Source organism: Ambystoma mexicanum, chromosome 13 (genome assembly GCF_040938575.1).
Source record: "Ambystoma mexicanum isolate Mex_15411 chromosome 13, UKY_AmexF1_1, whole genome shotgun sequence".
Classification (NCBI taxonomy): domain Eukaryota; kingdom Metazoa; phylum Chordata; class Amphibia; order Caudata; family Ambystomatidae; genus Ambystoma; species Ambystoma mexicanum.
In genome coordinates this window covers 260,085,819-260,113,646 of record NC_090938.1, presented here as the reverse complement: position 1 = coordinate 260,113,646, position 27,828 = coordinate 260,085,819, and positions in this window count along the sequence as shown.

Here is a 27,828-nt window from a genome sequence, read left to right as displayed (position 1 = left end):
AGAGGCAGGAGTGGGTGGGCAACTGGGTCCTGGGGCTGGGCTGTGGAGCGATGGAATCCCAGTCGGGAGTCTTCTGTTCCAGCAGGGGTGGACACAGCAACTGGACCCCTGCAGATGGCTGACGTGCAGGCACCAAATAGCAGGGCACGTGGGCAGCAGGCAGACAGGCAGCAGCAGATGGCTGGTGGGAGCGTGCTCGGGGCTTTGGGGGGCAGGAAAATGGCCTTCTTGGCAGGAGTGTGGTCTTCCGTGTGTGTACGTGTGGCCAGCTTGATACAGAGTGATTTGGCACGTGAAAATCTTGCACGTCAGCATGTAATTCGAGGAAAGGCCCTTAGCGCGTAAGCGCGTCAGCACACGTACGCGATATCATTGGACCAAAGGCCCTTAGCGCGTAAGGGCGATGGTGACATATTGTGCACGGGCATTGCCCTTTCACGTGTAAAACTTGCCGCGCACCCCTGAAATTCACGTACTCCCTCGACCAGGGCCCTTTAAATTGTAAAACTTCACGCGAACCCCGTACTACATGTACCCTGCTGAAATTGCGGTTGAAACTTCACACAAACCCCAGGAATACACGTACCCTAGGCCCTGTGCGAGTGGGGTACGAGTATTTCAGGGATTCGCGGGAAGTTTCACACGCAATTTAGCTGTCAGAGCGGGGTACGTGAATTTCGGGGGTGCGCGGGGAGTCCTACACGTGAATTGACAGTGTGGGTCCTCCCAGGTGTTCCCTCTGCACCCTCCACGGCCCCTGCAGGCAGACCACTCCACAGGGGACTACCCCGCATCCCTGGTCATGTCCCGCATGCAGCCCATCCACCATGGCCATGCACCCCAGCCAAGCCACCTGTCCGCTTGCACCACTGATCACCAACTCATGTCCCCCTGCACCCCACCCCCCAAAGCAGTGCAGGGCACCTGCCAGCAGGCCCCCACTCATGTCCCACTCATGTCCCCTTGCACCACCACCCCCAGCACTGAGGGGCACCTGCCATCAGGCCCCCACTCATGTCCCCCGGCCCCCAGGTCATGACGATTCCTCAATCATGGCCCTTATGGCCAGCCTCCCCAGCCCAAAGACCCAACCAAGTATTGCATCCACCCACATAGAAAAGGCAATTACATGATACAACCCCAATGGCAAGTATGTAAATGAACACATGTCCGTCACACACACACAATGGTTGCAAGTGAATGTGAAAACCCATATAATGACATGCATGAAACCAATGAGATAATACCACACATCGAAGTATGAAGAACAAAATGTATTAAACGCAACATGAATGGAATTAAAATCAAACAAACAACAATGGGAGTAAAAAAAGAAAAGCTGCATGTCTGTAAAATAATGAAAAACAAGAAATCATAATCCAAAGGAAAGGTGTCCAAAGTCACAGTCCAACAAAGCAAATCCAAAGGAAAACCATTGCTCCATGGGGAAATCCAAAAAAAAGAGATAAATCCAATAGTGAACTATATATAGATGAGCAATCCAGGGTCCATGATCCCAACTGAAGAAATGAAACCTATCAAAAATACTACCTAATGAAAAACTATATACAGAAACATGGTGCATTGTCCAAGCGCAACCAAAATAAAGAAAAAACCAAAGGAAACCTAACACTATCTAACTATTTACAAGGGCAGCGGGCAAGTCCAACGGCTCACATGTTGATATCCCGGGCCAGGGCATCATCGAACTCCTGCTCGATGTCCCGGAGGCGGTCCTCTTCCATGGCCCCGAGGGTTCGCAGGGACAATGACATCTGGAACTCCAGGTCCCTGCGAATGGCCTCGAGGCACTCGGCCCGCCTCAGGGCCCTACGCATGGAGTTCTCCGCCCTGACCATCGTGAGCCGTGCCTCTTCTGCCCGCTGCCACTCCGCATCTATCGCATGGCCCAACCGCTGCCACACAGAAGACACTTCCCGTCCAGGGTCCTCCTGCCCTCCGGCCGATGCCTGCCCCTCCGATGATGAAGGCCCCGAGCCATCATGGCTCCCACCTTGTTGCTGCTGCTGCTGTGCCACTGCCTGTGCCCTGGCTCCTGCTGCATGCACATCCTCCTCCAGCTGGGGTGCAGTTGTTGAGGTGGTCACCCCTGCTGGACGTCCGACTCCCAACTGTGGCAGGGATGTGTCCTCCACCAGCCTGGCCGCAGGGTCAGAGGCAGCTCCACAGGGCACCCAGGTGACACATGGGTGGGAAGATGACACAGAGGATGACTGGCGCATAGGGGGTTCAGTTGAGGAGGGGGTCGGAACAAGGTCCAGAAAATGGAGGAATCTGGCCCTGGTGAGCTGTCCCAGTGGGTCAACGCGGTCAACGAGCCATGCGAGAAGACGTGCAGTCTCCTCATGAAAAGACTGCAGGTCAGCTCGCATGGCACGTTGACGCAACGCCACCCCACCCAGGACAGGCTCAACCCGGTGCCGGATAGCCACATCCGTAGGGAGAGGAAGGCCAGTTGGTGTAAGCCAATCCCCTCCCTGAGAACCGGTCTCGTCGTAGGTATCCCTGCTGGTGCAAGATGATGCAGTCACAGGATCGGGGACAGGATTACACACAGGCACCTCCGTGGCGGCCTGTGCTTCCTCCTGTCCCTGTCCCTGCACTGCACCACTAGCACCAGTGGAATTCCCACCTCCAGACCCCATCTCTGTCCCTTGCACTGCCTCCTCCTCCACCAAACCCCCCACCAACCTGGTTGACTCCGTGCCATCTTCCTCCTTCGGGCCCTGTGGGTTCTCAGATGCCCCTTCAGCTGCCGAGGAGTCCAACTCCAACCTCTGCCTCTTGGACCTCCTCTAGGCAGCTGCGACCTGGGACGCGGCACCGGACTCCTCACTCCCCGACGAGATGACAACCTGGGAGGGGAGCCGGGCCTTGCGTCTCCGGCTGGCGGTGCGATCCCTGCCGCTGTGCTCCACAGCACCTTCTCCGCCCTCTTCATCAGTTGACGTTGCAGACAGTGAGAGATAGGAGACAGGCATCAGGGCACTGTACAATGGACTCATACACACATGACAGTTGTACATGAGTGGCATTCTTAAACTTCACACATGGCATCACAATCCCCAACATACATGTCATTGCAACTCACACACATGAGCTATTCCACAGCCATATTGCAACAGCCAGCACCATCCATACACATGCAACAGCATGAGCAGCCAAAGGTGAGCCAGACATCACATGAAACACAGGGAGTGCACTAGACATGCACACACGCCACCACACTTACATGCATGTGTACACCTCCGCCAACTGTCGCAGTGATGAGATTGGCATCCATGTCACATCTGGCAATCAGTATTCTACATATCAGTCTCACATGCCTCCATGTTGCATCAATGTTGCACCCATGTCAAATACACACACATGCACATGTACACGGTGCAGATACATGCAGCTGGAACCAACATCCATGTGTGACACCACAACCATGCCAACTTACATACACAGTAATCCAAACATGTGTGCTCACACATCTGCATTTGGCCTGCATGCTTACCCACACATACACCATCCATGTGTCTCAGACATGAAAGACTTGCATGTGTCAGCCTCACAGCCCTGTACATACACATCCATACATGGTCCTACAAAACCACATGTACAACCTGCACACTACTGGCACACCACCACACGCACAGCTTCCAATCATTATGCATGTACACTTACCGCTCGACTCCAGACGGGTCTGCCTCTCAAGGACCTGGATGTGGATTGCTGGACATATTCGTTCCAGGACCCTCACCTGATGTTCCGACAGGTGTCCCCGGCGCCCCTTAGCATCCGCTGCCTTCAAGAGGCGCCGGGCCTTGTTGAGGGTCCTGGACCTGACGTCCTCCCAGCGCTTCTTGACATGTTGGAAGTCGCGGACTGCCACCCCCTCCGCGTTGATGGCAGTCACGATGTCCGTCCAGATCCGAGTCCGTCCTTCCTTGTCGGCGTGCAAACTTCTGAAGAGGGCATCATACTGCCCCAGGACTTGCTTCACCAGGACACCAACTTCGGTGGCAGTGAAGCTGGTGCCCCTCTGCCTCTCTGGCTGGGGGTTGCCAGTGGTGCCAGATGGTGTGGTGCCCGACATGGCAACCCCAGAGGCAGGTGTGGGTGGGCAACTGGGTCCTGGGGCTGGGCTGTGGAGCGATGGAATAGCAGTCAGGAGTCTTCGGTTCCAGCAGGGGTGGTCACAGAAACAGCACCCCTGGCTGATGTGCAGGCAGCAAATGGCAGGGCACGTGGGCAGCAGGCAATCAGGCAGCAGCAGATGGCAGGTGGGAGCGTGCTCGGGGCTCTGGGGGGCAGTAATTCAGCCTTCTGGGCAGGAGCGTGGTCTTCCGTGTGTGAACGCGTGGACAGCTTGATACGGAGTGATTTGGCACGTGAAAATCTTGCACGTCGCGAGTAAGTCGAGGAAAGGCCCTTAGCACGTAAGCGCGTCAGCGCACGTACACGATTTCATTGGACCAAAGGCCCTTAGCGCGTAACCGTGTCTGTGATGTGACACATGACGTGTAAGGAAAGGACGTGTATGTGTGGGCCGGTTTAAAATGTACGTCTAAAACGCCATTTTCTTGTAAGTGCTTTTCGTGGAGAGCGAGTGGGTGAATTCTGTACTTCTTGTAGGTTCACATGTGATTACTTCACAGCGTTTCAAGTTCATACTCCCTGTTACCTCTGACAGCTTTCATTTTTCTACTTTTTTTGGGCCTGTTTCCTCAAACAGTGTTCACTTCTCCTTTCGTCCTGTCTCCTCAGACAGCGTACAATTCTTCTGTTGGTGGGGGTGTTGCCAACGCGCACACGCGGTTATTTTTCACATTCTTATTCCAGGCAGACGGTGAGTTCCGCACGTATTTAGCAACTGTGCTTGCCCGTGTGTCGCACTCCCCTTCAGAGGTCATTGTAGGCTGCGTGTATTACGCGTACGCTTATTTTTGTATTTCTGGGTGCCACAGCGTAGTGCGTAGTGCGGGTTCATTTTTCCACGCACGTGGTCTACGAGGGATTGCGTGCACGTTTATTTTTGTTTTTTGGGCTGCCTGTGCGTTGCGTGACCTGTCATCTTCCCCCAGGGGTCACAGACAGCCTTGTTTGAGCACTAGGGTACGAATTCCATCTAGTACCCTACCCCTTTGACCCCCAATTGCCCAGGACAATAGTTTACTGCTCCTCCCATACGCACAACAACGTCAGTGCCAACGTCAGTGCCATGGTTGAGAGGCGACCAAGCGGTAAGGGAGGCAAAGGTGGCCGACCTTCAAAAGGTGGACGTGGTGGGCGCGGTAGGGGACGTGGCCAGGATTTTTTTTTGGGCCTGTTTCCTCAAACAGTGTTCACTTCTCCTTTCGTCCTGTCTCCTCAGACAGCGTACAATTCTTCTGTTGGCGGGGGTGATGCCAACGCGCACACGCGGTTATTTTTCACATTCTTATTCCAGGCAGACGGTGAGTTCCGCACGTACTTAGCAACTGTGCTTGCCCCGTGTGTCGCACTCCCCTTCAGAGGTCATTGTAGGCTGTGTGTATTACGCGTACGCTTATTTTTGTGTTTCTGGGTGCCACAGCGTAGTGCGTAGTGCGGGTTCATTTTTCCACGCACGTGGTCTACGAGGGATTGCGTGCACGTTTATTTTTGTTTTTTGGGCTGCCTGTGCGTTACGTGACCTGTCATCTTCCCCCAGGGGTCACAGACAGCCTTGTTTGAGCACTAGGGTACGAATTCCATCTAGTACCCTACCCCTTTGACCCCCAAATGCCCAGGACAATAGTTTACTGCTCCTCCCATACGCACAACAACGTCAGTGCCAACGTCAGTGCCATGGTTGAGAGGCGACCAAGCGGTAAGGGAGGCAAAGGTGGCCGACCTTCAAAAGGTGGACGTGGTGGGCGCGGTAGGGGACGTGGCCAGGATTTACACGGTGCCCCTAGACCCCCATGTGTGGAGGACCAATCAGGGACACCCATGCTCCCCCCCCCATGGTTGAGGGAAACGTGGCTGAGACCATCCCTGCTCAGCCCCTGTTGTACCAGCCCAATTTCTCTTTTTTTAACTTTAGCACTTGTGCCTTATTTTCAGGCCCACATACACCTACACCCACCAAGGAAGTACACGGTACCTGTCCCTCTAGGGGTCACACCTCCCACGTCAACATCATGAATCAAATGCTATCTTTTACGGAAGAAGAAATAGACAACATTATAGAGGGTCCATCTCTCTTCAACCTGGCAGGAGCACAGCAACATATTGCTTCCACAGCTTCAGGAGACGTTCTATTAAATCTAAAGAAAAAATGCTTCCGTACGGAAGTCCATGCTCATTTCCTCAGGGAATACCTGAGAGTAAACCTTGTACCAATGGGTCTGCTGGTCAAAAACGAACCAGCATTATTCCTTAAGGACAAGGAATATATGCTGGGTTTCATTAAAATCTCAACAAAATGCAGTAGGGACCTAATGGCCCTGACGATAACAATAGCCCAACGTATTCATACCAAAATACAACAAGACCTCAAGGAAGAAGAAGCCAAGTTTCTTCATGATGATAGTCTGTCCAACGTCAGAGATAAATTGAAAGAAATTAACAAAGCCTTTGACCAGTTCACTGCTACCACTTTGGAGAAAACACACAAAAAATTGGCGAAAGACATAAGCAATTTCAAAATAGAACTAATTTACCCATATCTCTCAGCAGAATATAAGGACAAGAAGGAAAAGGAGAGATTGGCCAACCAAACTGCGGCCACTAGAAATAGACGCAAATGGGTCTCTTTTTCAGACATCTCTAGTTCTGACTCCTCGTCAGGTGATTCTAGCCAAAACAGAAATAGAAATAGACAACAGGGACAATACCAACCTCCTAATCAGATGCCTTTTTTAGGGCAAATGGCCCCCAGAGGCGCATACCCACATGCAATGCAATTTTTCAACTACCCCCAGTGGGGACCACGCAACCAGGGGAGGAGAGCCAATCGCAGGTTATAACGGAAATTCCAATATTCAATCTATCAGGACATGTGCTTTCTAAAGAAGAAACCTCCATTCTTACCAAAGGTTTATCGTTTGTACCTACAGAACATACTGATTGGTTCAAACTGGACTCTGAATTATCCAATCTTTTCAGAAGTATCAGAAGGAAAGTGTACTTCAGGGACAAAGACCTTCGCCCAGAACAAAATGACACCGGACTTAGAATAAAATCCACATTTAACCCTATGGAAAACAAAGTACCTAGCTCCTTGCTTACATTTGAAAAATGCATCACGAAAGAAATGAGGAAACTTCAAACTGATCAGCAGCAGTTAAGAGAGAACTTGACCACAGGGGAACGCAAGGCCCTAACCACCTGAGCTAAAAACAAAGATTTGATTATAAAAACAGCCGACAAAGGGGGTGGGATTGTGATTCAGAGTATAACACAATACAAAGAAATGGTGATGCACTTACTGAACGGAGAAGGCAACTACAAAAAACAAAGGAAAGACCCCTCAGTCGCCATAAAACACAAAATCCAGGAGATAACCAGATTTGCACTAGAGCATGAGTGGATTACAGAGCATGAAGAAACTTTCCTTAATACCTCAGACAACAGAATACCGGCTTTCTATGCTCTACCAAAACTTCATAAAAACAGCCCAAACCCTCCAGGCAGACCGATTGTGTCAGGATGTGGGTCTATTCTTGAGCCCATTTGCAAATTCATAGACCATTTTCTGAAACCTCTCAGCCAGCAAACACCTACGTACCTCAGAGATACCATGTCAACCATCTCTAAATTTGAAGACGCGAGTTCAACAGCGAGCAGGAACTCCTAGTCACCATGGATGTTGTTAGCCTTTACACAAACATCCCACAAGAAGCAGCGGTGGAGTGTATCCGACAACATCTAACTCACTTTATGACCCAAACAAGAGTTCCCACTAACTTTATAGTGGAACTACTTGAACTCGCACTAACCAACAACTTCTTCACGTTCGATGACGAATACTATCTCCAAACAAGTGGAACGGCGATGGGAGCTGCGTTTGCCCCGAGTCTGGCAATAATCTTTATGGCAGAATTTGAGAGGCAACATGTTATAGACATATCCAACCCGTTTCAAAACAAAATCTCTTCATGGTTTACGTACATCGACGATGTCATCCTTATATGGAACGGAGATGAAAACAGCCTCACCTCATTTTTCAAGTGGATAAATACCCAGACCCAAGAGATAAAATTCACTATGCAAAACAGAAACAGTGCCATTAACTTTTTGGACCTGACCATCTTAGCCAAGAATGGCAAATTACAATGCGACCTCTTCACAAAGGAGACCGAGAGGAACACTCTACTTCATTACAAAAGTCATCACCCAAGGAACCTAAGGGATAACCTCCCATATGGCCAATTGCTACGATTAAGGCGTAATTGCACCGAAATGAATACATTTCTAGAACATGCAAAAAAACTCGGAAGCAAACCACAAGAAAGAGGATATCCCAGAAAACTCGTCAGTCGGACTATCAAAAGAGCCAAATACACGGCCAGGGAAAGTCTATTAACACCCAAAATGAAAAATCCGGATCGAGATGAGACCCTTACATTTGTCTCCACGTTCAGCCCTGATACAACCAAACTAAAAAGGATCTTGAAAAAGTTCTGGCCCCTGGTACAATTAAGTTTGCCAGAAGAGAAAACACCAAGAATGGCGCTGAAACGATCCAAGAATCTGAAGGACATGCTATCACATGCAAGACTAGAGAAAAAATCACAAAGATCAATGCTCTGGAATATGCGGGAAATAAAGGGACATCACCCCTGTGGCACCTGCACAGTATGTCGATTCACTAGGAAAATGTCTTCATTTAGGATTGGCGAAAAAGACTGGGAACTCAGACAGTTCATAAATTGCAAAACAGCTAATGTAATCTACATCATTGAATGTCCTTGTGGTTTGTGCTATGTGGGCCAAACAACTAGGCAAATCCACAAAAGGATAGGAGAGCATAGATCTCGAATCCGGTGCAAATCTGCCACAGCCCCAATGGTACAACATTACACTGAAAACCACCATGGCCCAGACGATATCCTATGGTGGATAGCAGATTCAGTATCGAATACAAGCAATGCCACCAACTCACTCAACCACAAAGAAGCATGGTGGATTTTTAAATTGAAAAGTATTACAACTGGGATGAATGAGATAGATCCCACGCGCTTTTGTAGATAATTACACACTTTTACGCCAGCGTAAGTCTCCTGAGTCTCCTCTCCCTGTTTCATCTCCATTTCTCATGCCATTTTATGAGCCCACGGGTAGCTGGTCTTTAACTAGTTCCCCAACCTCCCTTCCGTAGCACACTCCTTTACTTGAGGTGCGTTCTGCGCAGTCGCCTGGCAGGACCCGTCTTTCCTTATTTAGGACATCCCAAGAATAATCCACAACAATTGGGATTCTCTTTAATTTTAAATACATGCCCAAAAAATATTCCACTTTACACCTTTTTGGTTATATTGGTCCTAGTTGGATTCCACGACCTCTATACAGTTTCTACAGGTTAGCAATATAGGGTGAGCCAACACTGAACACAACTGATCCCGGCTAACTTTTGACAGACTTGCCACTCCGTCTCATAATGGACATGCGCTAGAGACCAGTGTCTCGCATTAACAAGCACCCACAGCAACGCTACTCTACAGTGGGCCGGCAGATGCGCACTCGCCAGTTATAACAACACTACTCCTGATGCACATGCGCACTCAGCACAGCCGTGCAGTGCTCGGCTCATTTTAGTTCGCCAGCCTGTACGCAGTGATCTAGTTGCAAAATGCATACGCGGCCCCACGCGCCAGCCTGCAGCGAGCCCGGGACCTAAATACCAGGTAAATTCTTTTCCGTACTTGGTCACACAATACAGACCCTTTCCTCACAAATTATCCTAACGGGCGCATACATCTCGTTTCCCTCACAGGACGACTACAGACCAGAAACTATCACCCAGCCACCATTACGTGCTGGTCCACACTTTAATGATCAGTTGCAAAACCACACTTCCTGAGACTCTTCGCGCAGCTACAACCTAGTCAGGTGAGAACATGCCTTCTAGGTACACTTGGGTAAATATCTTTCTATTATTGACCTCCACTAACAGTAATCTTACCCAGAACTACATGTTCCTTGATTTTTGCAGCCATCCACAGCCGACTGCCAGAAGACTAAACTAATTAGCATCTCTATCCATTCATGTGCCACATTAACTTCAGATCCTGACAGATCTGCACCCCCCAAGGTCAGTCCCGTGTCTTCCTTGTCCTTGATTTTAGAGTGGTGTACCACATTCACGGAGAATATTATGTCTTGTTTTTTAAACAAAAGTTTTTAACTTTCCACTTAGACACTAATGGAGTCCCCCTGTCTCTATTTTTAGGGAGACCTACCCCAGGCCCTAGATGAAGGCTCCAAGCCGAAACATCTCTTCGACCAGTACCTCAATACTTCGCCTGGTCTTAACATCTTCCCTGATCGATATCTAGACGTCGACCACTTGTTAGGTCACCCTCCAGCCTGGATACACATAACCCAAATCTTTTCCATTTATTGCTTTTGTTTTGGTTGTTATGTATGTTATGTATGTTTTACATACTAATCACTCGTCACTTTAGGTGGTGGTTACATAGTGTTCCTTTTTAAACACCATTTTGTCTCGCAAATTTGTTTTGCCATAAACAGCTGCTTGAGGAAATATTAAGAATTAACCGTTTTGCAAACCCTGTTTTTGTGATTGAACCTCTTGCAGTTCCCAACTGTTCTTTTTAACAATATACCCTTTTTTCTTAATAAATACTGATGCATGATTAATAAATGCATCCAGCAGCAAAATAAATTTAAAAAGCTGACAGCTCAATATCTATTTGTGTCTGAAATTCCTTCCTGTGCATTTTTCACATTTAAAGTGTTTATGTACCTCTCTTGACATAATAGAAATAACCCAGGTCTACTTTAGTACAATAGTAGTCCCCAGAAAACGCTACACGTCAGAACAGACCCCCATTGTTGACCAAGGAGCAGCCCATTGTGGCACCTGACCTGGCACAGGATGACTCCCTGGCTGACTTCCAGGTCAGCAAGTCTAGGCCACGTGTGGCGGTGCAAGTTGTCACCAAGGCACGTGGATCTGGGGCAGCTATGTCATCTACTGCCCCAAGTATGCAAGGTGGTGAGGCTGCAGGGGCAGCTGCAGCTCCATTCGCCCCAGCTCTGACTCTCCCAGCCAGGACAGTGTCGGTCCTGGTCCATCATACTGATGTTCCCCCTGCCAACATCACACTTCAGACAATGCCTGCACCAAGCCCTATGGTCAATGTGCATTCGCACACTCCAACAACCGAGTCCACCAGTGATTCTGCCCCTACTGACCAGAGCGGCGTTAGCCACTCTGGCTCCGCTCCACCTTCTAAAAAGAGGAAGAAGGGTGCTCTGGCATGACAGGCTGAGACTCCAGGCACGGCTACACACTCCGGCACATCAAGGAAGCCTTGCTTTAATGACGCAGAGCTTAATGCACTTGTGAGCTATGTGTCGCAACATAGCCACGAAATGGTGGTGACTGCAGGGTCCAGGACCACACCTGGTCAACATAAGGCACACTGGCAGACCATCGCCAACCACATAAGTGCCCTTGGATTTGTGAGGCGCCCAGCTGATGATTGCTACAAGCGGTGGAACGACCTGAAACGTATAGCAAAGGACAAGCTGGCCTCAAATCATGCCGCTACTCTGGTGACTGGAGGTGGGTCTCCACAAGAGGACAACGAACTCACTGAACATGAGTCTGTTGCTGGGACCTTCGTCACAGAGGAACAGATCTGAGGTGTGGGAGAACTACCTGATGTGTTGTGCATGTGTATGTATTTTGGGTGACGGGTTCTGATTGAGGGCCAGGTGAGGGTGTGTACTCCAGAGTGTTATGGGTCACCCATTTCCTTCCACACATGGGATCACGTGCCTTGTATTTGGCTATGACTGCATCCCTTCTGCCCACAGTATCTTATTAGGTCCACAATTGTGCAGTTGACCTTATACTGCCATCTTGCAACTACATTGGTCAGAATTTGTAAGTGTGCCTTCAGGATAATATGTTCCACTCTCCCCTTTTTTGCTAGACATTTATCAAGCATATTGTGACATATAGATATGCTTCGGTCATTGTTTACTGGCCACACTGGGGCAATGCTTTACCTGGTTTTGTACACAATGAGACCATTCAGGCTGATGGAGTATTGGCCAGTACAAATGTTTAGATGAGGGCCTGTTTGCATGTGGAAAATGACAGATGTTTCCTGCGATGTCAATGTGAGGAAAAATAGATCAGCCAACTATTACTGTATTCTTGTTTCTTGCATGTGTTGCAGTGAGTGGCACATGTGTGCTTAGTCACAGTATGCAGCATTTTTCATGTCATCATGTCCATCTCACATGGATGGGTGACAGTACTCAATCACTGACATATGGCTGTACTTGTCAAATGTACCATGGCTATGCTAAATGCCATCTGTGTGCTGCCATGTGTCATGTATGTGTATTGGACATGCCGCTCACAGGCCAATGTTTGATGGCAGTGCTACCCAGCATGCAGCAAATGTGTTGCTCTCCCATATTGGTGTCATCAGTGTCTGCCTTTTGTCTCCCCTTACTACTCAGTGACAGTGCAGGCATGGGAGGGTTATAGTCATGTGGGACATGTGCGAATCATGTACTGGTTCTGTAGCTTGACAGGCCTATCTGTGTGCTATGCTGCTAATGCCTGTTTCCATTTTTTCTCTTTCATGTTTTTGCAGGGGATGACACACTTGATGCTGTTGAGGTTCAGGAGATGGTGCAGACCCAGGAGGAATCCCAGGCATGACCGGGCACCAGCGTGAGAACCCAATCCTCCTGCAGACCAGACTTTCCAGGGGTGTCTCTGGGTGCACCTCCCCAGACCTCTATTCAGGTGCTGATTCGGATGATGAGACCTATGTGCCGTCACAGTTAAGTGTTTCTGGCAGGGATTCTGTTCTAGCCAACGCACCTGCAGCAGGGGTAAATCCCTCTATGGGGATGTAAGTGTTGGTAGAGGCGCCTTTGGTAGTTACGGATGCAGGGTCACACTCCACAGCATCTGATCCTGTTCCTGGGCCAGCAGATCAGAGGGGGGATGCAGTCCTGCAGCCTCAGGCGGTGCCAGCACAGCAAGTTGCACATCGCCTTGCCCCAAACAGGTGTGGTGCCCGTCGACGCGGTGGCCGTACGCCACCAGGCAATAGCGTATGGGAGAACTCCATGTACGCTATGACAACCCAACAGTCAGCATCAGTTGAAATGATGGCTCAGGCAATGGAGAGGGTGGCCACTTCCATTATCCCCCCTGAAAGGCAGATGGAGCAACTACAGCAGGCAACAGACTCCATTTGCCAATCACACAGGAAAGACATGTTGGCGTCCAACAGGGACCGACGTGCGGCACTGGAGACTCTGCACCAATCCATCTCAATAGAGTCCCAGGACCGCAGGGAAGCCTTGAGTGAAGAACTCCATAACCTCAGGCAGACCCTTTTTGAGCTTGAGACTTCTGCTAATTTTAGGGCAGAACAGCGGCTGGAGCACCTCACAAGTACGCTCTCAGCTGAGATGCGGGCAACTCGGGAGGAGATCCGGGCATCAAGTCAGGTGTTGCATGGGGATCTCCGCACTATAATCCTCCAGAACGAGACCTTCCACACCCGCATGCTTGCTACCATGGAGGACCATACCAGGGCTTTGCGTGGGCTGCCTCCCATAGCACCACCACCTCCTGATGCAGCAGCAGAGGGTCATGAGAGCGACGGCAGTAGTTCTCTACATTGGCATAGTCGTGCAGGCCATGAGCCCATGGAGGTGTTTTTTTTTCCCAACATCCACACAGGTGGCTGTTGGTACGCACCCTGTCCTCGGACCTCCTGGGTGGCCTCTCCCTTTCCCCCCACCCCCCACATGGCCATTTTTGATTTTTTACTTTTTATTTTTGATTTTTGATTTTTTATTTTTGAATTTTGAATTTTGATTTTTTGTTAAAATAATTTGACAGTGTGTTGCCTTGTGTGGCTCCCGTGGGCATCCACTGTATTCCGGCTGGGCACATGCAGGCTTGTCCTGAGTTTGGGTTAGATGCTTGGTTCATGAGACACACACCCCTCCTGCTTCCCGTTTCCATGGGCTTGCAAAGGGTGTGACCAAGTGACAGTGATGTACACAGTGACGTTGGGCTCCCATGAGCTGTGTAGGCAGTCTGTAGTCAATACTGTGTAGACATTCCTTGAGTATATTGTTGTTGTATTGTACACTGCATGGTGTATTAATGTATGATTTTGCTTCCATGTCTCCCTCTGAATTTGCAGGTTCATTCCTCATGTCTTCACAAGGCCGTCTACTTTGGAGATGGAGTTCATGTTCTATGCAGTACACAGACCAGTTTTGAAGGCTGCAAGACTACAGTTTGAAGGGGGCGATGTTGCATATTCAGGTTGTATGACTATGACTACTTTAACTTAGTACTGTCATGTTTTAGAAATGTTTGAACTTGTCCAGATGCATTGTTTAGTTGGTAAGTATTTGGTCATGTGTGTTGTTAGTTCAACATTACTAGGAGCATATTGTGTGTGGCCAGTTTCCATTAGGGACACTGTACTTTGTGACACTTGTGTCAGGTTTTTGGGATTGCTTTGTTTTCTCTCACATAGCATGACATGTTGGGTGGCGGTGCTGGGGAGGGGTTGGGTGACATGGCACTGTTCTCATGTTGTATTTTGCAAGGGGGTCATGCATTTAGCAGCATATGTGTCTTTTGATGACACAGCATTGGTGGTGTTTCTGTAGGTAGGGATGCACACATTGTGACACTTCCAGGTGACCAATCTCAGGATGGTATGGTTGTGACAGTTGACTGTCCCTCATGTCATCATCATTGATTGTCAGCTGGTATGTGGCAGGGCTGTGTGCACTCCAAAGGGGTGTGATTCTAAGTGAAGTAATTAGCCACCAGCTGTGTTCGGTCTGCCTTACCCCGTGCCCTTTCCCCTCCCATGCGCAGCGGGCGTGCATGTGGTTGGGGATGTGGGGGCAGCACCATGTCCACCGGCAGGCCCCGGCGTGTTGCAACGTTGTGCAGGACACATGCTGCCACTATGATCCTGCACACTACTGGGGGAGCGTATAACAGCTGCCCGCCAGAACGGTCAAGGGAGCGAAAGCGTGACTTGAGCACTCCGAATGTGCGCCCACTATGCCCCGGGTTCCAATATGGGCTGTGTTGTATCTTACCTCGGGTGGCGTGGTGGGGTTCCGAATTGGCGTCATCATGTGGGTGCTCAGAGGGTAGGCACTGTCCCCTGGGGAGGTTGTGATGGGTATCATTAGTGGGGTTGTGACATTACTCAGTATCTGGCATGCATGCATGTGCTGTGGCATTTATACTCACCGAGCAGCCATGTATCGCCATGCCGCCCAGCTTCTAGGTCTCGGTTTAGGGTTGACATTCTGTAAATGAAACTGTCGTGGGTAGACCATGGATAGTTGGCATATACTGAGGTGATGATTCCCTTGGCATCACATACTACCTGCACGTTGATGGAATGCCAGTGCTTGCGGTTTCTATAGATGTGCTCTGATGCCCTGGGGGGACATAGGGCCACATGGGTGCAATCAATGGCACCAAGGACTTTGGGGAATTGTACCACCCCGTAGAAATCCTCGACGACAGCCTGCCTTTAGGGATCTAAACCTCTTAAGATACTGGGATGGGGTCTTCCCAAATCTAGCTATCAGAGCTAGTTTCACACTTTCATACTCTTTCCTATCCTCCTCCCCCAACTCCAGTACCACATCAGTTGCAACAGGGGGGAGCCTAGAGAACAACCAGGTAAGTAGCTCATTACCTGTGATGTTCTGGAGCCCATGATTATACTCAAACAAACTCAGCCAATCCAACACATCCAACTTTGGTTCATACATACCAATTAATTCCTTAGACATCCGGGGTCTTTTGGGACTGGAACTTCTAGAGGAGCCAGAGACAGAAGCAGTTTCAACAGACAACTTTTTCATTTCTAACTCATGCTTGAGCTCCATTTCTCCGAGCCTAAGAATTTGTTGCATTTCTTGGTGTTTCTGTTCAGTTCGAGCAGTAATCCTTCTGAATTCCAAGTCTATTTTCATTTTTTCTAGTTCAAGGACTTGAGGACTTAGTGCGGGACCTGCTATAGGCCCAGTAGGTACAGCTGGTAAGGCAGACAGAGGGGCAGGGGAGACAGTTTCATTAGCCTCTCCTTCCTCTTCAGCCTCTTCATCACTATCATCAGAACTTTGATTTAGATCAACACCATTACTGTTATCTACATTTGCTGGAGAAGTTGGTTCCTCTGAACCAGTACCCAGACTTTGGTTTTCCAGCAATCTTGCTATCAGTTCTATTTTCTTGCCTCTTACAGAAAGATTCTCTTGTCTACAGAGAGCTCTCAAACTCTCAGTATTTTCACCTGACAAGGACTCTTGACTGTAAACTTCCATAGTAGACATGTTTTCAGAAAATTGCTTTTTAGTGCTAAGCTTTGTGGTTAGCTATCCTAAAGTTTTGAAAAGCGCTCTAAACTGTATACTCGATACAAATCCCACCGCTGTACACCAGTGTTAGGCAGAAACCTGTGCAGTTCCCTCTGGGACCACTGCAAAAAGTTTAAGACTACAGGTGTTTGGCAGTAAACCCACTTGGTAGCAGTCTGTACCACACAGATTCACTTGGTAGCTGTGGCTGAGCAGTCAGACTTCCCTCGAGAAGAGTTAGGCAGTATACAGAGCATACATAATAGGTACAGAGGCACAGTAGCACAAGCAAACACTGACCAGAGCTTGTGTAAAAGTATATAATTATTTATTTAAAAGACACACTTGTAATTTACACTAGCACAAAAAAAGGTAAGTACATTCAAAACACAGTCCTAATTATTATATGTACATCCCTAGTTATTTGTTGGACAAGTCTTAGTTAACACCACTTATTTCCAGACAGAGGTGAGAGCTTAACGTTAGATGGCACTCCAACAAGTTGTTTAAAAAGGGAGGGAAAAGGCAGAATTAAGAAAGCAATACAGCAAAACACTTTTCAGAGAACCACAGTAAGTATTAGAGAAGGCAGTCTATTGAGGAGCAAGGAAGTTCAGTGCCAGGCCCACTTTAGGGAGAGCCAGGCCAAATATGCCCAAGATCACACAATGTCACAAAGTCTCCAAAGTCTTTACATGTGAGTAGAAAAGTTCTGTTAAGCTTAGAAAAATTTAGTTAGGGTGTCCCAGGCTAACCCAGGGTCGAGAGCCGAGGGCTAAATCTACCTCGTACAATCGGTGGCAAGGGAAGCCGGGCGGAACACAGTACCTTCAAAATGGAAAGGATCCTCCAGCGGTGGCAGTTGTTCCTGGTAGTGGGTGCAAGTCGCGGCGTCGTCCAGAGGAAGAGAAGATCTCGACGTGGAGGAAAGCTTAAGGTCGTTGCACTACCAGGGAAGAAACCAGCCGCAGAGTTTTCCGGTTAAAAGGATGTTACCCCTCTTTCGCGGTCGAGGTAAAAAGTGGTATTCCGGTTGCTGGGGTGCTTGGCACAGGCAAGGCGGCCTCGAGATGCTCCAGGGAGGCGAAATGAAGGCAAAAACTGGTTGTCCCCACCAGTCAAGGGAAGAAGACTCTCCGGACTGGAGATCTCCTCTGTCGTCGGGAAGTGGTGAGACGGTTCCGCAGGGCTCCAACAGTGGTGTTGTCGTGGCAGGTCGGCTCAGCTTCTCCCTCTTCGGCTTCTTAGGTCCTGTGGCGACTTCTGAAGTTCCAGTCCTCAAAGCCCTGCTTTTATGCAGCAAACCCCCATTCACCAGTCCTAGCTGTCACTCAAACATGCTAAGTGGTGAGCCGGGGGGCTCACCACTGGGCCAATCACACAAGAGTGCGCCTTGAGTTGCCAAGGCAACTCAGTCCAGGGTGCCTAAATCCCCCTCCCACACATCCTGTAGACCCAGACACAGTGGCACCACTTTGGAGGGCTTCTGTGCAGAAGCCCACCAAAACTGGAACAAAGGCTCGAATCGGGTTCAGGGTTACTGAAGTGAACCCAGACACCATTTTGGCGGCGAGTTCTGGCAAAAAATCCCAACCGGTGAATTAATATTAAATAAATAAACTGGCGGTATCTTTAACATTGCACCAAAAAGTGGTGCATTAAAATCAATGGGAAATCCCATTGGGAAATATTCTGGTGGAATATTTCCGTGGTATCCACTGCCACCAGCCAGAAACTCGGCGAGGGGGGACGGGACAGTACCCCCTCGACAAACAGACCCAGGGGCAATCTAATTGCCACTACCAGTACTTCCACAGTATGATGGTTTGTACTGGTCCTGTTCACAATTTAAGACTAGTAAAGTCAATGGTGACTGTACATGCCCAGGGAGACAGTAGTCAGTCCCAGGGTATGGAGTCTATGTTTGGGGGTCACTATGACACCCCTTTGTTACTGCACTGTGGGTGCTGTGTAACACACATACAAAAACCAATGATAGCCTATGGGGAAAAATACCCCAAAGCCCATAAGCACATTACAAGTCACAGGAATATACTCAAATCATGTCCAAGAGTGAGGGTAAAAGAGTCTCACTCTTGGCAGGAGAAGAAAAATAAACCCCAAAAATCCAGCAAAGCTGCTGGGGGACTCACTAGGTTAGGAAATTCAGCCTAAACAGAGCATTCTCCCTAACACTCGCTCCCCCCCCAGACTAAGGGACAGGAGGATTTAATCCACTCCTGGATGAACCTCATACCTCTAGTCGATGACATACATCCTAGAGAGTCCATCAGCATTTTGATGGTGACACCCTGACCTGTGCTCAATGGTGAAATCAAACCCTTGGAGGGAGATTGACCATCTCAATAGTTTTGGATTTTCCCCTTTCATTTGCATTAACCATCTCAAGGGTTGGTGGTCAGTATGAATGACAAAAGTAGAACCATACAAGTATGGCCTAAACTTCTTCAGTGCCCACACAATAGCAAAGCATTCTCTTTCGATTGTTGCCCACCTTGTCTCAGGATCCTTCAGTTTTCTACTGATGAAGCAAATGGGGTGCTCCCTACCCTTCTCATCCAGTTGGCTAAGAACTGCACCTATATCTACATTGGAATCATCAGTTTGTACAATGAAAGTTTGGTGGTAGTCAGGAGCTCTGAGTACTGGAGCTTGGCAAAGAGCTTTCTTCAGGTTTTCAAAGGCCTGATTGCATTCCTCATTCCATTTGACCTTCTTAGGGAATTTTGGAGAGGAGATTACAATCAGTGGAGAAGCTATGGTCCCATAGTTCTCAATGAAATTCCTGTTATACCCAGTGAGGCCTAGGAAGGCTCTCACCTGGGTTTGAGTAGTAGGTGTTTTCCAATTTTGCACAGCTTCAATCTTGCTGAGCAAAGGCCTTATTTCTCCACCTCCTACCTCATGCCCAAGGTAGACCACTTTACTCTGTCCAATTTGGCATTTACTTGCCTTTATGGTCAGATTGGCCTGCTCAAGAGCCTGCAAAACATGTCCTAAGTGGTTCACATGTTCCTCCCAGGATTGGCTGAAGACTGCAATGTCATCCAAGTATGCCATGCAGAGGTCCTCCATCCCAGCTAGAACTTGGTTCACCATCCTTTGGAATGTAGCAGGTGCATTTTTGAGTCCAAAAGGCATAACCTTGAATTGGTATAAGCCAACTGGGGTAGAAAATGCAGTTTTCTCCTTGGCATGGTCTGTCAGGGCTATTTGCCAATAGCCTGACGTAAGGTCCAGGGTGCTGAGGTACTTGGCTGCACCAAGTTTATCCACCAACTCATCTGTCCTTGGCAAAGGGTGGGCATCAGTCTTGGTGACTGCATTAAGAGCTCTATAGTCCACGCAGAATCTCAATTCTTTGGATCCTGCCTTTGGTACTAACACAACTGGGCTAGACCAAGGACTAGTAGAGGGCTCTATTACCCCGAGATCAAGCATCTTCTTGACCTCACCTTTGATGTGGGTTCTGACATTCTCTGACATTCTGTATCCTCTGCTTTTGACTGGCAGACAGTCACCAGTGAGTATGTCATGCTGTCCCCAAGGGGCCAAGCCTGGTGAAAGTGAGAACAGAGGGGCAAACTGATTCAACATAGATTTGCACTCCTCCTGTTGCTCAGGTGTCAGATCTGAAGAGATCCTCCTCCAACATTTTCGTCCAAAGGTAAGCCTCTCAGGAGGTCAGGTAGAGCTTCACTCTCCTCCTCCTCTTCTGATGAAGCTAGAAGCAAGGCTCCTACTTCTGGTCTAGAGACATAGGCTTTGAGGCGGTTGGTGTGGAAGACTCTAGGAGCTTCCCTGGGTTTGCCCAGATCCACCAGATAGTTGACCTCTCCAAGTTTTCCCACAACCTTGAAGGGTCCCATCCATTTGTCTTGCAAGGCCCTCTGCCTTGTTGGAAGCATTACAAGAACTAGCTGGTCTTGAGTGAACTCAACCATGTTAGCCTTCTGATCATGCCAATGCTTGACCAGAGCTTGTCAAGCTTTCAAGTTGTCACTTGCTTCTGCCATCATGTGTGACATTCTCCTCCGGAGACCTATCACATAGTCAGTCACTCTGACTGGCTTGGGGGAAGAAGCACTCTCCAACCCCTCCTTAATCAGGGCCAAGGGGCCTCTGACTGGATGGCCATAGAGGAGTTCAAAGGGAGAATAACCTACTCCCTCCTGAGGGACTTCTCTATAAGCAAAGAGAAGGCATGGCAGTAGAAGGTCCCACTTCTTTTTAAGGGGTTCTTCTAAAGCACCTATCATGCTCTTCATGGTTCTGTTAAACCTTTCTACCAATCCATTGGTCTGGGGGTGGTATGCGGTTGAGAACTTGTAAGTAACTCCGCAGGTTTTCCACATGGCCTTAATGTAGTGGGACATAAAATTTGATCCCCTGTCAGAGATTACTTCCTTAGTAAACCCAACCCTAGGTAAAAATACCAAGGAGGGCCTTAGCTACAGCCGGAGCTGTAACAGTCCTCATAGGAATTGCCTCAGGGTACCTAGTAGCATGGTCTACTACAACAAGGATAAACCTGTTGCTTGAGGAGGTTGGAGGATCAAGGGGACCAACTATGTCAATCCCTACCCTCTCAAATGGGACTCCCACAACTGGAAGAGGCACTAAAGGTGCCACATTCTTGGAACCAACCTTACCAGAAGTCTGGCAGGTATGGCAGCTCCTGCAATATTTGTCTACTTCAGCCCCCATCTTTGGCCAATAAAAGTAGAGAGAGAGCCTTTCCTTGGTCTTCTTGAAACTCAAGTGACCAGCCAAAGGAATCTCGTGGGCTAGTTGCAGGAACTGTTGTCTGCTCTCTTGGGGCACTACCAGGCGTTGGTAGTCTCCAGGTTCAGATGCAGTTGGTTCACTGTAGAAGAGGCCATCTTCCCAGTGTAACCTATACTTCCCAGGCTCTTGCCCATCACCCTGAGAAGCTGCCTGTTGGCGAAGGCCCTCCAGAGTTGGACATTCTCTTTGTCCCTTACGAAAAGCTGACCTGCTGGGTCCACCTTCTGCCAGTAAAGACTGCAGCTCAGGATGGTCAGCCGGGTCCAGGTCTCCAATAAGTTCTGGGCCTCCTACTAGCTCTTCTTCAGAGTCTAGTTCAACCATACAGGGTGGTACCTCCCTCTCAGCCTCAGCTGGAGGTGGAGTTACAGGTGTAACTTTGGACAACCTGGGCGAAGTCCTTGTTGGAAGCACTTGAGTGCTTGCTGTAGGCTTTTTCCTAGGAGTCTTCGGTTGCCCCTTTGCTCCTGATCTGGTAGTCACTGCAGTAAGTTGCTCCAGTGGGAGAGGAGTGATTTCTGTCATCATCTCCTGCGATAAACCTCACAGGGTTTTCTCTCTTGCAGGTTTGGTGAGCTCCTGTAACCTTTTACTAGGAGGTCTGGGGGTATGTGACACAACTCCAAGAGCTTTCAGGTCATTACCCAACAGAACCCTTCCTGGTACTTCACATTGTATACTGACAGGTATCTTCACAGCCATATCATTACACTGGATGAGAACTGGTAACTGGGGACACATCTGCACAGGCCCTCCAGCAAACTTGGTGAGGCATTTGGGTGCCTTAGCAACATCCTCTGCCTTGAAAAGTGATTCATCCACCACAGTTATGCTGGCCCCAGTGTCCCGGATGGCAGGAGTCTCCTGACCATTCACCTGGACACTGTCCTTATAATACTCTTTAGTATTATCTGGGATAGAATTATAGACATCTAAATTCTGTTGTTCCCACAACCCCAGAGAGACTAAAGAAACACTGGCTGAGACTCCAGTGGGTTCATCAGCCAGTAGTAGAAAGTTTCCACTTGCCATAGGGACTTCCTCCTCTGGAGCGAAGGCTAAGGAGACAAGTTGGATCCCTGAAGGTTTACCCTTACATCTGGGATCTCCTTTCACATGGTCAGTAGCCTTACAAACATAACAGGCCCCAAAGGTCCTTTGGAATGGAGGCTTGTTCTGACCTCCTTCTAGTTTGGCACCAGAAGGTATACTACTCTGATTTGGTTTCCCTTGTGGCTTACCCTTATGGTTTTGTTTGGGGCCCTCTTTGGAATTGGAATTATTAGAATTCTCCTTAGAGTCCTTTTTAGGCTGCTTCCCCTCATCCTTCTTCTGAGTTACCCCAGAATCCTTGTGAGTGGCCCTGTTGGCAACCCACAAGTCAGCAGCCTTAGCTAGCTTTCTAGGAACTAATTCCTGTGAATCAGCCAAGTGCTGTCTGAGCTCAGGAGAGCAGGCATCATAAATTGACTCCATCATTACAAGATTCTTCATTCCTTCATCAGTGTTCACTTTGTAACCCTAAATCCATCCCTTTACGTTTTTCAACCCTTCACACACCCAGGTAGCCCAAGGGGTACCATCATGCTTTTTGAGGCTTCTAAACCTCCTAAGATACTGGGAAGGGGTCTTCCCAAACCTAGCTATTAAAGCTAGTTTCATACATTCATACTTTTTCCTATCCTCCTCCCCCAACTCCATTACCGCATCAGTTGCAACAGGGGGAAGCCTAGAGAACAACCAGGTGAGTAACTCATTACCTGTGATGTTCTGGAGCCCATGATTATACTCAAACATAGACAACCAATCCAACACATCCAACCTAGGCTTATACATACCAATCAGTTCTTTAGGCATCCGAGGACTTTTAGGACTGGAACTTCTAGAGGAGCCAGAGAGAGAAGCATTTTCAACAGATAATTTCTTCATTTCTAGCTCATACTTGAGCTCAATTTCTCTTAGCCTTAGTTCTTTGTCAGTTTGAGCATTAAGTTTCTTGTACTCTAATTCCAGTTTCATTTTCTCCAGTTCATAGTATTGAGGACTAAATGTGGGGCCTGGCAAAGGCCCACTAGGTACAGCTGGTAGAGCAGACAGAGGCCTAGAGGGAACATCTACAACAGTTTCATCTTCCTCTTCTGGTTCTGACCCAAGATCATCAATACTTTGTTCAATATCAATATCATTGCTGTTCTCTACATTTGCTGGAGTGATAGGTTCCTCTGAACCATCATCCAGACTTTGGTTTTTTAACAACCTTTCTATTAGCTCCATTTTCTTGCCTTTAGTCATGAGATTCCTATGCTTACAGAGAACTCTTAAACAATTAGCAGTTTTTGTAGCAAGGGACTCTTGACTATAAACTTCCATAGTAGACGTGTTAGAAAATAACTTTTTCTTTAGTGCTAAGCTTTGTGGTTAGTTGCACTAAGGTATCTCAAAAGTACACTAAAGTGTATACTCAATACAAATCCCTCCGCTGTACACCAGTGTTAGGCAGAAACCTGTGCAGTTCCCTCTGGGACCACTGCAAAAGATTTAAGACTACAGGTGTTTGGCAGTAAACCCACTTGGTAGCAGTCTGTACCACACAGATTCACTTGGGAGCTGTGGCTGAGCAGTCAGACTTCCCTCAAGAAGAGTTAGGCACTATATAGAGCATACATAATAGGTACAGAGGCACAGTAGCACAAGCAAACACTGACCAGAGCTTGTGTAAAAGTATATAATTATTTATTTAAAAGACACACTTATAAATTACACTAGCACAAAAAAAGGTAAGTAAATTCAAAACACAGTCCTAATTACTATATGTACATCCCTAGTTATTTGTTGGACAAGTCTTAGTTAACACCACTTATTTCCAGACAGAGGTGAGCGCTTAACGTTAGATGGCACTCCAACAAGTTGTTTAAAAAGGGAGGGAAAAGGCAGAATTAAGAAAGCAATACAGCAAAACACTTTTCAGAGAACCACAGTAAGTATTAGAGAAGGCAGTCTATTGAGGAGCAAGGAAGTTCAGTGCCAGGCACACTTTAGGGAGAGCCAGGCCAAATATGCCCAAGATCACACAATGTCACAAAGTCTCCAAAGTCTTTACAGGTGAGTAGAAACGTTCTGTTAAGCTTAGAAAAGTTTAGTTAGGGTGTCCCAGGCTAACCCAGGGTCGAGAGCCGAGGGCTAAACCTTCCTCGTACAATTGGTGGCAAGGGAAGCCGGGCGGAACACAGTACATTCAAAATGGAAAGGATCCTCCAGCGGTGGCAGTTGTTCCTGGTAGTGGGTGCAAGTCGCTGTGTTGTCCAGAGGAAGAGAAGATCTCGACGTGGAGGAAAGCTGAAGGGCGTTGCACTACCAGGGAAGAAACCAGCTGCTGAGTTTTCCGGTTAAAAGGATGTTACCCCTCTTTCGCGGTAGAGGTAAAAAGTGGTATTCCGGTTGCCGGGGTGCTTGGCACAGGCAAGGCGGCCTCGAGATGCTCCAGGGAGGCGAAAAGAAGGCAAAAACTGGTTGTCCCCACCAGCCAAGGGAAGAAGACCCTCCGGACTGGAGATCTCCTCTGTCGTCGGGAAGTGGTGAGACGGTTCCGCAGGGCTCCACCGGTGGTGTCGTCGTGGAAGGTCGGCTCAGCTTCTCCCTCTTCGGCTTCTTAGGTCCTGTGGCGACTTCTGAAGTTCCAGTCCCCAAAGCCCTGCTTTTATGCAGCAAACCCCCATTCACCAGTCCTAGCTGTCACTCAAACATGCTAAGTGGTGAGCCGGGGGGCTCACCACTGGGCCAATCACACAAGAGTGCGACTTGAGTTGCCAAGGCAACTCAGTCCAGGGTGCCTAAATCCCCCTCCCACACATCCTGTAGACCCAGACACAGTGGCACCACTTTGGAGGGCTTCTGTGCAGAAGCCCGCCAAAAGTGGAACAAAGGCTCGACTCGGGTTCAGGGTTACTGAAGTGAACCCAGACGCCATTTTGGCGGTGAGTTCTGGCAAAAAATCCCAACCGGTGAATTAATATTAAATAAATAAACCGGCGGTATCTTTAACATTGCACCAAAAAGTGGTTCATTAAAATCAATGGGAAATCCCATTGGGAAATATTCTGGTGGAATATTTCCGTGGTATCCACTGCCACCAGCCAGAAACTCGGCGAGGGGGGACGGGACAGTACCCCCTCGACAAACAGACCCAGGGGCAATCTAATTGCCACTACCAGTACTTCCACAGTATGATGGTTTGTACTGGTCCTGTTCACAATTTAAGACTAGTAAAGTCAATGGTGACTGTACATGCCCAGGGAGACAGTAGTCAGTCCCAGGGTATGGAGTCTATATTTGGGGGTCACTATGACACCCCTGTGTTACTGCACTGAGGGTGCTGTGTAACACACATACAAAAACCAATGATAGTCTATGTGGAAAAATACCCCAAAGCCCATAAGCACATTACAAGTCACAGGAATATACTCAAATCATGTCCAAGAGTGAGGGTAAAAGAGCCTCACTCTTGGCAGTAGAAGAAAAATAAACCCCAAAAATCCAGCAAAGCTGCTGGGGGACTCACTAGGTTAGGAAATTCAGCCTAAACAGAGAATTCTCCCTAACAGAAGGTCCCACTTTCGTTTAAGGGGTCCCTCTAAAGCACCTATCATGCTCTTCATGGTTCGGTTGAACCTTTCTACGAATCCATTGGTTTGTGGGTGGTAAACTGTTGAGAACTTGTAAGTAACTCCACAGGTTTTCCACATGGCTTTCATGTAGTGGGACATAAAGTTTGACCCCCTGTCAGAGATTACTTCCTTAGGAAACCCGACCCTGGTAAAAATACCAAGGAGGGCCTTAGCCACAGCCGGAGCTGCAACAGTCCTCATAGGAATGGCCTCAGGATACCTAGTAGCATGGTCTACTACAACAAGTATAAACCTGTTGCCTGAGGAGGTTGGAGGATCAAGGGGACCAACAATGTCAATACCTACTCTCTCAAGTGGGACTCCCACAACTGGGAGAGGCACTAAAGGTGCCACATTCTTGGAGCCAACCTTACCAGAGGTCTGGCAGGTGTGGCAGCTCCTGCAGTGTTTTTCTACTTCAGCCCCCATCTTTGGCCAATAAAAGTAGAGAGAGAGCCTTTCCTTAGTCTTCTTGAAACTCAAGTGACCAGCCAAAGGAATCTCGTGGGCTAACTGCAAGAACTGTTGTCTGTTCTTTTGGGGTACTACAAGTCGTTTGTAGTCTCCAGGTGCAGAATCGTCGGTTCACTGTAGAAGAGGCCATCTTCCGAGTGCAACCTGTATTTCCCAGGCTCTTGTCCTTCAGCCTGAGCTTCCGCCTGGTGGCAAAGACCTTCCAGAGTTGGACATTCTCTCTGTCCCTTACTGAAGTCTGCCCTGTTGGGTCCACCTTCTGCCAGTAAAGACTGCAGCTCAGGATGGTCAACAGGATCCAGATCTCCAATGAGTTCCTGGCCTTCCATTAGCTCTTCTTCAGAGTCTAATTCTACCACACAGGGTTGTACCACCCTCTCAGCCTCAGCTGGAGGGGGAGTTACTGTTGTAACTTTGGACAACCGAGGGGAAGTCCTTGTTGGCTGCACTGAAGTGCTGGCTGCTGGTTTCTGTTGAGAAGTTTTAGGTGTCCCTTTCGCTTCTGATTTCTTTGAGACGGCAGCTGACAAATCCAGTGGAGCAGGAGTTATATGCTTCTTCATCATCTCCTCGGGAGTACCACTCATTGTTCTCTCGTTTGCAGGTCTGGTTAGCTCCTGTAACCGTTTACTAGGAGGTCTGGCTGTAGGTAATCACAACTCCAAGAGTTTTTAAATCGTTACCCAACAGAACTCGTCCTGGTACCTCACTTTGTATGCTCACAGGTATCTGCACAGTCATGTCATTACACTGGATGAGAACTGTTAATTGGGGAAGCATCTGCACAGGCCCTCCAGCTAACTTGGTGAGGCGTTTGGGTGCCTTAGCAACATCCCCAGCCTGAAAAAAAGATTTATCCACCACAGTTATGCTGGCCCCAGTGTCCCTAATGGCAGGAGTCTCCTGACCATTCACCTGGACACTGTCCTTATAATACTCTTTAGTATTATCTGGGATAGAATTATAGACATCTAAATTCTGTTGTTCCCACAAACCCAGAGACACTAAAGAAACACTGGCTGAGACTCCAATGGGTTCATCAGCCAGCAGTAGAAAGTTTCCACTTGCCATTTGGACTTCCTCCTCTGGAGCGAAGGCTAAGGAGACAAGCTGGAGCCCTGAAGGTTTACCCTTGCATCTGGGATCTCCTTTCACATGGTCAGTAGAGCCACAAACAAAGCATTTACCAAATGCTTTCTGGAATGGTGGCTTGTTCTGGCCTCCCTCTGGTTTGGCACCAGAAGGTACACTATTATGCTGTGGTTTT